Raw genomic sequence first — 10,645 nt, forward strand, 5'->3', positions numbered from 1 at the left:
ATGTCTGATGTTGGTGCAAGTTTCCCCCTACATAATTTTTTTCTGGGAGCTTTCCTCAAAATTAAAGCAAAAAAAAATAGGGCTACACTAAACTTCCTTGCTATTTCCAGGTACTGTATAAGGATTTTGGTGGACACTTTGTTATCTTTGAGTCAGCATTGTTTGGATTAGAATCAAAACCTTGTATATTTTTCTTTTCCCCCTACTGTTTGCTAGTCTATGGGTGGATCAGAAATTAGGATTGCTGCAGTTACAGTATTATGAGGATGCCATCTGGCATCTTTTAAGGACACAGCAGTGATATTCTCCTGGGGCGTCTTTACGCAAGATGTAATTTTTGCATCATTTTGAAAATAGTACAAATCCTGTGGGTAGCTGGTCATTTCATATGTAATGAGCAATATGGGGAGATTTATGCATTGGAAATGACTAGGTAGGTGGTACATTTTGGATGGCATAGATTGTAAACTGGACTTGTGGTCTTGTAACTATTGGGATTCATGTTTAAGGCTGTCTGTGACCAAATATGACAACAAAAACCTTCTCTTACACCAGGCAGCAACTCAAAGAAAAGGTATCTAAGGTGCTGCAGATTGGGGCACAGGGAAATAACAATTACAGTATTTTTCTGTAATACAAAGGAATCTCCCTATCTACCTATCTCAATGTGCCCTGTGACCAGGAGGCTACAGTCATAATTTTCCCATGCACAGTCACGGTACCTCAGTAACTCTTAAGCTGCCTATCTTAAGAGACAGGGGAGGGAGGTTTTGCAGGAGGGGGAGGAGTAGTGGCACCGAGAAAGCATCTACAGTAATGGAGTTGCATCATAGTTGTTACATCTGTCAATACATGATCATGACCTTAATCTTGTATGAAGCAATTATGCAGGAAATCATTGAGCAGTTTACTTTGCTGCTTCTTGTTGCATCCTCGACTATTTCCAGTAGAGTTCTTCAGAGCAATCTAGAGATATGAATCTCCAAGCTAGAACACAGTTTTGTCAGAGGCCTGCTGAGATCTTTTAGCATTTTCACATTCCTCAGGGATAACCTTGATGCCATTTCTGTGACGAGTCCATCTGTATAGAAATAATGCTCCATCTAGCCCAGCTGTCCTTCTGACCATATATTCTTTTGATCCTTATTCCTCAATGTTGGGTTAAAACAAGCAAAGGAATATGAGCAAATGGATAAAATGTGTGATAAATACTTGAATACATGGGGGGAGTGGTTCCTGCTGTACTTAAAGGGGCTATTTTGTGTCTATGTTTAAAGAAATTCATTCTGGATCCCATATATCCATCCTGTTGCAAACACTTATTTGTGTGGGGAGCAACCTCGGGACATCTTTCAGGGCTGCTACTGATTATGTGGGTCCAGGTAGGAGCTATAGGGTTACAAGGTGGATGAGCCCTGAACTTCATTGCAACTCTATAGCTCCTACTTGGTATTTCATAGCAGCAGGCTGATGCAATTGACCACTATTTCTTCAATCTTGGGCCCCTTCCACACAGCTGAATAAAATCCCACATTTTCTGCTTTGAACAGTGTGGCAGTGTGGGCTCAGATAACCCAGTTCAAAGCATATTGTGGGATTTTCTGCCTTGATATTCTGGGTTATATGACTATGTAAGGGCCCTTAGTTGTCTCTACAGGAAAAAAATTCTTAGTTCACTTTCAATTGGGTTATGGGGTGCATCGGTGGACCATTTTATCCCCATTATTATCTGATGCCTATATGAAGCTGCTGGGAGCAGTTATCAACTGATATGGCATATGATCCAAATACGGTAGGGTTTTTTTTGGGGGGGGGGGGTAATAACGTTTCTTTCATTTTTCAACATGTTCCAGTTTACAAAGAAAATATGAGAATGAAGAAAACCTTAAAGCAGAGGGTTCCTGCGTAGCTTGGAAGACAGTGGGTCCAATCCACCAAGCATCACTCCCACACTAGCCCCATTGAAGTTATGGGGGTAAGCATAGGCAGGTGTTGCCCAATTTAACTTCATTAGAGTTCTCTGACACTGTGTCAGAGGAGCAGAGTTGAATGCGAGCAAAAGCATTAACTTGACAGATTATACTCCCAGAAAGGTTCTTCTCAGATGACTCATGCAAAGTTTTCCTTTACTCAGCACCATCCCATTAACTGCAGCCTCCTGGTGTACTAAATAATTTCTCATCTGTCCATCCAACTGAGGAATGAACATTTCCCCAGGTTTCATCTTTCCTTACAAACTGATCCTTAGGCAGAATTGCATGTGATGCTCCGTTTTCTTCTAGTACGACATGTGGCTGCACAGCCTGTATTCTTCTCTGCTGTGGGGTAAAGATGTCTGAGATCATTGCCTTCTAGCCCTTTTTCTCCTCTTTTTGCTGCAGAAAAGAACATACCCACACTCCTTTGCTTTTCCTTCCATAAGACAGGAAACATTTTGTCCAAGGGGGACGGGCTGAAAAGCCTTTAATAGAACCACAGTATCAAAGAGCAGTCTACACTGTAGAATGAATGCAGTTTGAAACCACTTTAACTGCCATGGCTCAATGCTATATAGTTGTACTTTTACAGAATATTTAGCCTTCTCTGTCCAAGACTGCTGGTGCCTAGAAGGATAAAATGATAGAGCTGGAAGAGACCACATGGGCCATCAGTCCAACCCCATTCTGCCAGGCAGAAACACCCACTCAAAGCACTCCCTATAGATGGCCACCCAGCTTCTGTTAAAAACCTCCAGAGAAGGGGACTCCGCCACACTCTGAGGCAGCAGTTGTCAGGTTTTTCCTGATTTTTAAGTAGAATCATTTTTCCTGCCATTTGAATTCATTTGCACAGTAGTTTTTGAAGCAACAAAAAACAAGCTTGCTCCATCTTCAATACGACATCCTTTCAAATATATAAACCCAGGCTGTCATGCTCCACTTCAGCCTTCTTAATTTCAAACATACCTAGCTTCCTAAGCCATTCCTCATAGGCTTGGATTCTAGACTTTTTACCATTTTGGTTACCCTCCTCTGGACATGTTCTCGATTTTTCTTACCCAGACTGGACACAATATTCTCGGTGAGGTCTGACCAAAGCAGACCAGAGTGGGATCACGACTTCCCTCAGTCTAAACACTATGCTCCTATTGAGGCATCCTAGAACTGCATTGGCTTTTTTAGCTGCTGCATCACACTATTAACTCATATTCAGCTTATGGTCTACTAAGACTAGATCCTTTTTACATTTACTATTTTCAAGCCAGGTGTTACCATCCTACATCTCCCCATTGCCCTTTGAGCTCCATTTTTTTTACATCCCCACTTCGCCATTATGGTGTCTGATGGTTCAGACTGGCTGGATACCTTCCCAGAAAACATTTGTCATGTACTTTCTTACCAACAAATTTCCTTATTTCTTCCTCTGGAAAAATCAAATTCATATGTGTGGCAAAATTGCTTGCTGAATTTGAACCATTTCAGGGATGAAAATCTAAAAGTAAAAAAAGCTAAATCTATAGGGTTGCCAATTATTCTCTCCAGCTATGCACCTGTACTTTTGACAACTGTAGGGCAGACAGGAAAGCAATAGGTACTTTGACTTTAGTACTCATATCAAACCAATTGTTACCTATTCCAGCATAAATGGGTGTTATAAAGATTATATGAGCATGGGAGCTTGCCTGGAGCCCCACATTTGTTTATAACTAAGACATTCTGTATGTCTCCAGTGGAAGATAATGGGTGGTTGTTGTTTTCAGTGTTGTTGTATGTTTTCAAGTAATTTCTGATTTACAGCAACCCCAGGGTGATCCTATTCTTTGTAGAATTTGCCTTAAGGATGTTTGAACTTATCTTCCTCTGAAGCCAAGAGAATGTGACTTGTTCGGGGTCACCCAGTGTGCTTCCATGCCCAAACAGGGATTTGAACTCTGATCTCTTAGGCCCTTTCTACACTACCCTATATCCCAGGATCTTATTCCAGATTAGCTACTTTAAACTGGATTAAAGAAGTATCCATTGCCAGATAATCTGGGATAAGAAGATAATCTGGCATCAGGTCCTGGGATATAGGGGCAGTGTCATACTCCAATATTCAAACCACATTGGCCCTATAAACATAACTTAATTATCATAGAGCTGTTGTCTACGGCATGCACACTCCCAGATGCAATCAGCTCTATCCCAAGATTGGGTATCTTTTTTCCTGAAGACTTAAATCATTTTGGGGTCTTTCTAATCAAAGGGGCCTGGGTAGGTATAAACCATTCAGACTAGAACTTGAACAGGGAGCTTATAATCACAGCTCCCTCAACGGTTCTGCATTTTTTTGGCTTGCACGATTTATGTCCCTTCTTCAGCTTATATGTGCATAGCGGTGATGATGAGACTGTCATTCTGTAGTCTGCTGCCTCCCATTGTTCCTTTATTGAGGACAAAACTATAAACCAACAGCTTTATTTCTGCTTTCAGCAGTAAGGTTATCAAGAGATCTTTTTCCCTGCTTCAATTTCATTCCATTTAAAAGGGTAGTAGAGCAGAGCCGGTCCTAGCATTAGGTAGAATGATGCAGCAGATTGGGGTGTTATGAAAAGACAACTTACTAGTAATTGTTTAATTTATTACAACTGTAGTTTTAATATTTGGAAGATGGAGTGTTGCTTGTGAAATTTCTGACTCAGGTGCCATCCTAACCTTGCCCTTACTGGCCAAGGTTACTAAGAACCTTAATTTTGAAGTAAAGGTGAGATTTTTCTCTATTTAGTAATATGTCTTAGACAAGCTGTACAGCTGAGATAGCAATTAAGAACGTTAAACACATTTCAGCAAAGGCTGGAAGATCTTGATAAATGTGAAATTGTCAGAGCAATATGCCTGAGTCACAAGACTCCCATCTTAAAGTAAATTCTCCTTCTACCGCAGTGGGGGAAAATAAATCTTTAAAATGGAATTAAGGATGGCAGGAGTGGGGGAAAGGTAGCCCAAGGGCTTTCTGGCTCCAGGGTCCTTTTTAGAGACCTTGAGAACTTCCACAATATAATAATACAAGTCCTCAGACCTTGCATTCCCCAGATTTTCCAGGCTGTTTTTTCCTTCTGTATCACCAAAATGGTACCTAAACTTGTATCAAAAATTCAGTTCTTCTGCTCCTCTGTACACCCAGACCCCCTTTGCCATGATTAACAATGAAACCAGAAACGGTATCTCATCACTTCCAGTTCTAATATGGTAGTTGAATCAGGAACACCATTTCATGCATGAAACTTGTAAACCTTATCAAAGCATTTATTGAAGGGGGGAAAGGGGTTTTTTTCCTACCCAACTTGAAAAATATTACTTTGCAGAATTTTCTTTTTTTTAAAAAAAAAATCACTTGCTTTGTTTCTGTGGTGGTTTCCATTCTTCATAGTTTTTGTTTCCAGGACCTTCCAGATTATTTCACACTTGTTTATTCATTTGTATTCATTTGCTTTGTATTAGGAAGATTATATCCATTCTGAATGTTTTCTTAGGCCCCTTCCACACAGCTGAATAAAATCTCACTTTTTTACTTTGAACTGGAATATATGGCAGTGTGGACTCAGATAACCCAGTTCAAAGCAGATATTGTGGGATTTTCTGCCTTGATATTCTGGGTTATATGGCTGTATGGAAGGGTCCTTAGGTATAAACCTCTCTCCTGGGACTTCATCCCCCAGGTTTATGGTTCCATTTCCATGCACTTTCTCCCAACTCCAAACAGGAGAAAGTGACAGAAAGAGGGGGAAAGATGGACCTCAATGCAGAAAAGATGTGAGATGGCTGACCATCCTAGAAGATGGAGAAAGATGGGAGGGAACGGGGTAAGATGGTTCCCTCCCCTTTCCCCTGCTTTCTCCCTGCTAGTGGGATGAGGTCCTAGATCAGATTGATTTAGCCTAATGAATGTTTGTGAGCTTACAACACTATATATCTCATCTTTTTGAGTTGTCAAGGCCAATCTTCACCATCCTAATTTCCAGTATTTTTTTCCTTCAGCTCCTACCTGCGCTAATTAATATGTCCAACAGGAAGGAAAATTGGGAAATGTAATACAGACCATCTAGCAAATCGAAAGTTGGGTGTAAGAAGGCTGACTGGGAGTGCATTTACACTGTAAAATTAATGCAGTTTGATACCACTTTAACCACTATGGCTCAGTGCTATGGAATCTTGGGATTTGTAGTTTGGTGAGGTACAACACTCAATGGCACAGAAGGTTAAAGAGCTTGTAAAACTACAACTACTATTTCACCACTATTGAAAAAAGATTCATCTGCCAATTCAATCTTCTCCTCAGACAGGAAAATGCCTTGAGCTGATCCTGTTATGCATATTAGCTTCAACTTCAGAGTTAAGAGGTGACTATTTAACCAAAACTGTGAGAACCACTGGTTCATATTATGCTTGTTTTCTATGTTGATCCACAGAGGATAATATCTATGTCGTCTTGGAAATGTCATTCTGTAATTATATCATATCTTATACAGAAAAGGGTTAGACTGAGAGTTTAATTTTGGCCAAAAAATAGAACTTGGAAATAACATCTGTGTTGGTCATCTTCTTCCTTTTGCGGTTTCCTCAAACACCTTTTACTTTGTTCTCACCCAGTGTAGGTATTTTGTATGAGTTCTTGTCATGTTTCCTGTGTTGATGGAGAACTGGTCATCATGATACAAGATAGTATCTCTTTTCATAGCCACCAAACCACCACATTAGTGGAGTTTCATTTTTCACAGCGGGTTTCTTTGTTGCCTTAAGAGTTCCACTTTGGTTCAATGATTATTTTCTCCTATCCTTTGATATAGACCCAGTTTTTTCCATTATGTGTCTCTTTCTCTACCTCTGTGTCTTTTTCCTTTGTCGTCTTCATATAAACATATCCACGATCACTCAGATGGACAAAGGTAAAGGTAAAGGTTTCCCCTGACATTAAGTCCAGTTGTTTCCGACTCTGGGGTTGGTGCTCATCTCCATTTCTAAGCTGAAGAGCCGGCATTGTCCATAGACACCTCCAAGGTCATGTGGCTGGCATGACTGCATGGAGTGTCGTTACCTTCCTGCCGGAGCGGTACCTATTCATCTACTCACATTTGCATGTTTTCGAACTGCTAGGTTGGCAGGAGCTGGGGCTACCAGCGGGCACTCATTCCGCTCCTGGGATTTGAACCTGTGACCTTTTGGTCTGCAAGTTCAGCAGCTCAGCGCTTTAACACACTGTGCCACCAGTGGCCCCAATGGCATCCATAATAGATCCACACATTTTCGATTTTCTATAGCCATCATGTGTCCTATCAAGTAGAGGACAATCCTGTTTGAAGGCAGCCTCTGTTTGAATTGCTCTCTGCTTTAAGGATAAAGAGCCATTTGAAAAAGTGAGAGAGCAAGGGCATTGAGGATGCCAGCACTACATATTTGATAGCCGCTCCCCTTTTTCATTGTGCTGAGATGTCTTGTATTTTTCAGAAATTGGAAATAAGGAGTTACAAGTAACATAGTTAGCAAAACATTTTGCTTTAGGGGCTAACAAAGTTTACATTCCAGAAGAAACACAAATTAAAATGAGCTATGTTACAGGATGTTCAGCAGAATATTAGTGATATGCTGATGGGATAGTCCCTGTACATTCATTGAAATTGATGGGGTTGGAACAACACAGTCCTGGGGAAAACTTATTGCAAAAGCAAGTAAAAGGAAAATTTAAGGGGAAGAAATATATTGTATTATAGAAAATTACAGACACCTACTACACAGTGGCTTCCTGCAGTGTGTTAACCTTGAGGGAGTCATGTTTTCAAATGGCTGAATCAGGTTTAATCTATTTTATGCTAACAGACAGATCTTTTTCAAACTGTGCTGAGAAGATTCCAATATGAACAGGTAGCCAATACTTATTTGGGGCATTTTTAAACAGTACTAAAATATTGAGTGTGTGAGTGTGTGTGTCTAAGGTATTGCAAATATAAAACTGCCTGTTATCTCTGTTCCAGAGTTGTCTGCCAACCAGCAAAATATTCATTGGCAAGCACAGCAGTACATCAGTTTTCTGCTGCTTGAGAAGTCCATTAATACAGATATTAACCTCCTTTCCCCCATTGTTTACTTTCATTTAAATATAGAAGTATTCTTTTTATATAAAAAGGTCTGCATCTTTATTAATCATTAGCCAACAGAGATAACTTCTGTAGAAGTATTCCCATCATTGCCATAACTGCAACAAAGGCTTTCTAATATGGTGTCTGGTCCAATGGTGATCTGGATGTGGGGTGATGGGAATTGTAGTACAGCAACAAATCTGGAAAGCCTCAGGTTCAGGAAGATGTTAGGGGTGCATTTAAATCAGCATATAAACCCTTGCAATCGACTGCTACTGAGTGGCTTAAAATTCCACTGGTACTAAGTGAACTATGGTCTAATTCTGGAAATGGTTCTGTTATTGGACAACACTTAACCTCAATTTTTGCAGCTGAAGCAAAGTTTTAAATTCTGCAAGAGATTGCATTTAAACTCTTTAACACTTACATGTGTTTTGACAAATTAGGCTCTGTCTTATTGACTTCCATTTTTGGTGTCTCTTGTAATTGAATTACTTTAAACCGGTTATATTATTATGTATTTTCTCAATTTTGCTTAATAGTTATAATCAGCACTAATGTCTTGTATAAAAAGAGGAGTTGAGACAGTAATTCATAAAAATAGCTGTAATTTTGTATGTGTAATACGAAGAGTTCGATAGGATATGGGTTAGGTTATTCTAGCAGCTCCATCTATTTATCACTGACGCAGGTGCCATCTACACTGACATATAATGCAATTTCAGAATGCAGTTTAGCTACATTGAACTGGATTGTATAAGTCTACACTGACATATAATGCAATTCAATGCAGTTCAATTGCATTCTGAAACTGCATTATATGGCAGTGTAGATGAAGCCTAAGGCTAGACCTACACAGTCATATACTACACCCTAGAACAGCATTATGTGGTGAGTGTAGACCTATATAATTCAGTTCAATGCAATTAAACTGCATTATATGGATCTGTACCGACCATATAATGCAATTCCAAACTACCTTAAATGGCAGTGTAGCTCCAGCCTCAGAAATCTGTCTGTTTCCATACTTATCTGCTATAAAACCTTTTCGTCATAACAATGGCACCACAGTACTGACTTCATTCAGGTTTAAAATAGTGAAAACAAATCTAAGTATTGGAATACGCTATTTTGTAATAAAAGAATCTGCTGCCCAGGCAGATTTGCCAGTCTGGGGCCCCTTCTACACCATCCTTACATCCCAAGAACTGATCCCAGGTTATCTGGTTTGAACTGGATTATGTGAGTCTCCACTGCCACTGTGTTAATTCTAAATGTATGATTCTGGAGATCAGGTTTCGAATCAATACTCAGCCATAGAAACCCACTGGGTGACCTTGGGCAAGTTGCATTTTCTCAGCCCCAGAGGAAGGCAATGGGAAGTGTCCTCTGAACAAATCTTGTAAAGAAAGCATGTGATAGCTTCATCATAGGTCAGAAACAATTTAATAGCACACAACAACAAAAATCTGCCTTGAGTTCCAGCATTCAAGAAAAGGTGAAATATAAAGTCCTTGATTCATTGAAACCTGTCTGTTACAAATGAATGCACCTAACACATCCCCAAAAGCATTTGAGTTGATTTCAGAAACACATACTGAACTTGAAATTTAATTTCTATTTCTCGGATCATTGGTCAGCCCAATTTCTGCAGTGTTGCTGCAGTAGGCAGCCCTCCAAAGGAAAAATAAACGTCTTTATAGAACGATGGTTGTAAATAGAAGGTATATTTGCTTCCAGTCTGATTAGCTAGTGATGTTCTCATTTCCCTCCCCCTAACGCTCATAGAAATAACGCTTCAATGTTGCCTTTACAATTGTGAGGCAGTTGCCTGATTTGGGGTGTCATGAAAACAACCCCAGCAAATTGTTAGTTATTTCATTTCTTATTTTTCCTGCCAGAGATGCAAAGAGAGCAACATAACTGGCCTAAGTGAACTTGTGAGGAGGGGAGTAGAAACTGAACTGGAATGCATGCTTGAGAGATTTGAGTGTTTAATTAAATCAGTTCCTTGTTTAATTTACTGTCTTTGTTTATGCATCTTGAGATCTGCCATTAATTACATATTATAATTGAATGATCACAACAGCTACTAGTTTAACACTCAAGGTTAAGGCTATCTCATACTGACTCAAGCTCCACAAAGCCAAGAAATTAAATGCTAAATCTGACTTGCCATGTGATCCATAACATTATGCAATGTCACAAGTGCACCTTTGCAACTTACCAGTGTGACACTCCATGGGCATAAATTAAATACTGCTGCCATAGTGTAGAAATTTGGCATTATTCTAGTTGTGAAAAGCTACAGTTATCAACCAATATGCAGACCATTTGCTTGTTGGAGAAGGGACTGAAGGCTCAGCCTTTTGTTTTCAGACATCCACAAAAGACAAAAAACCCCACAGAATATAAAATATATAAAATATTTTCATTATCCTACTTGTTTTCTGCAAGTGATTGTGATTCTAATTAGTTTCTATTACGTCAGAGAGTTTTAAAAAATCTGGGCAAATTATTCTGTACCAAGGTTGTTGGTTTTGTTTTTTTGTT

General features: G+C 39.6%; 1 protein-coding gene across 1 annotated transcript in view; it reads right to left on the bottom strand.

The window, feature by feature from the left end:
- LOC107982670 (lymphotactin) overlaps positions 1–10,645 on the bottom strand; it is a 64,608-nt gene that overhangs the window by 44,463 nt on the left and 9,500 nt on the right. The window lies entirely within an intron of this gene.

The sequence above is a fragment of the Anolis carolinensis genome, chromosome 3 (assembly GCF_035594765.1).
Source record: "Anolis carolinensis isolate JA03-04 chromosome 3, rAnoCar3.1.pri, whole genome shotgun sequence".
Taxonomy (NCBI): domain Eukaryota; kingdom Metazoa; phylum Chordata; class Lepidosauria; order Squamata; family Dactyloidae; genus Anolis; species Anolis carolinensis.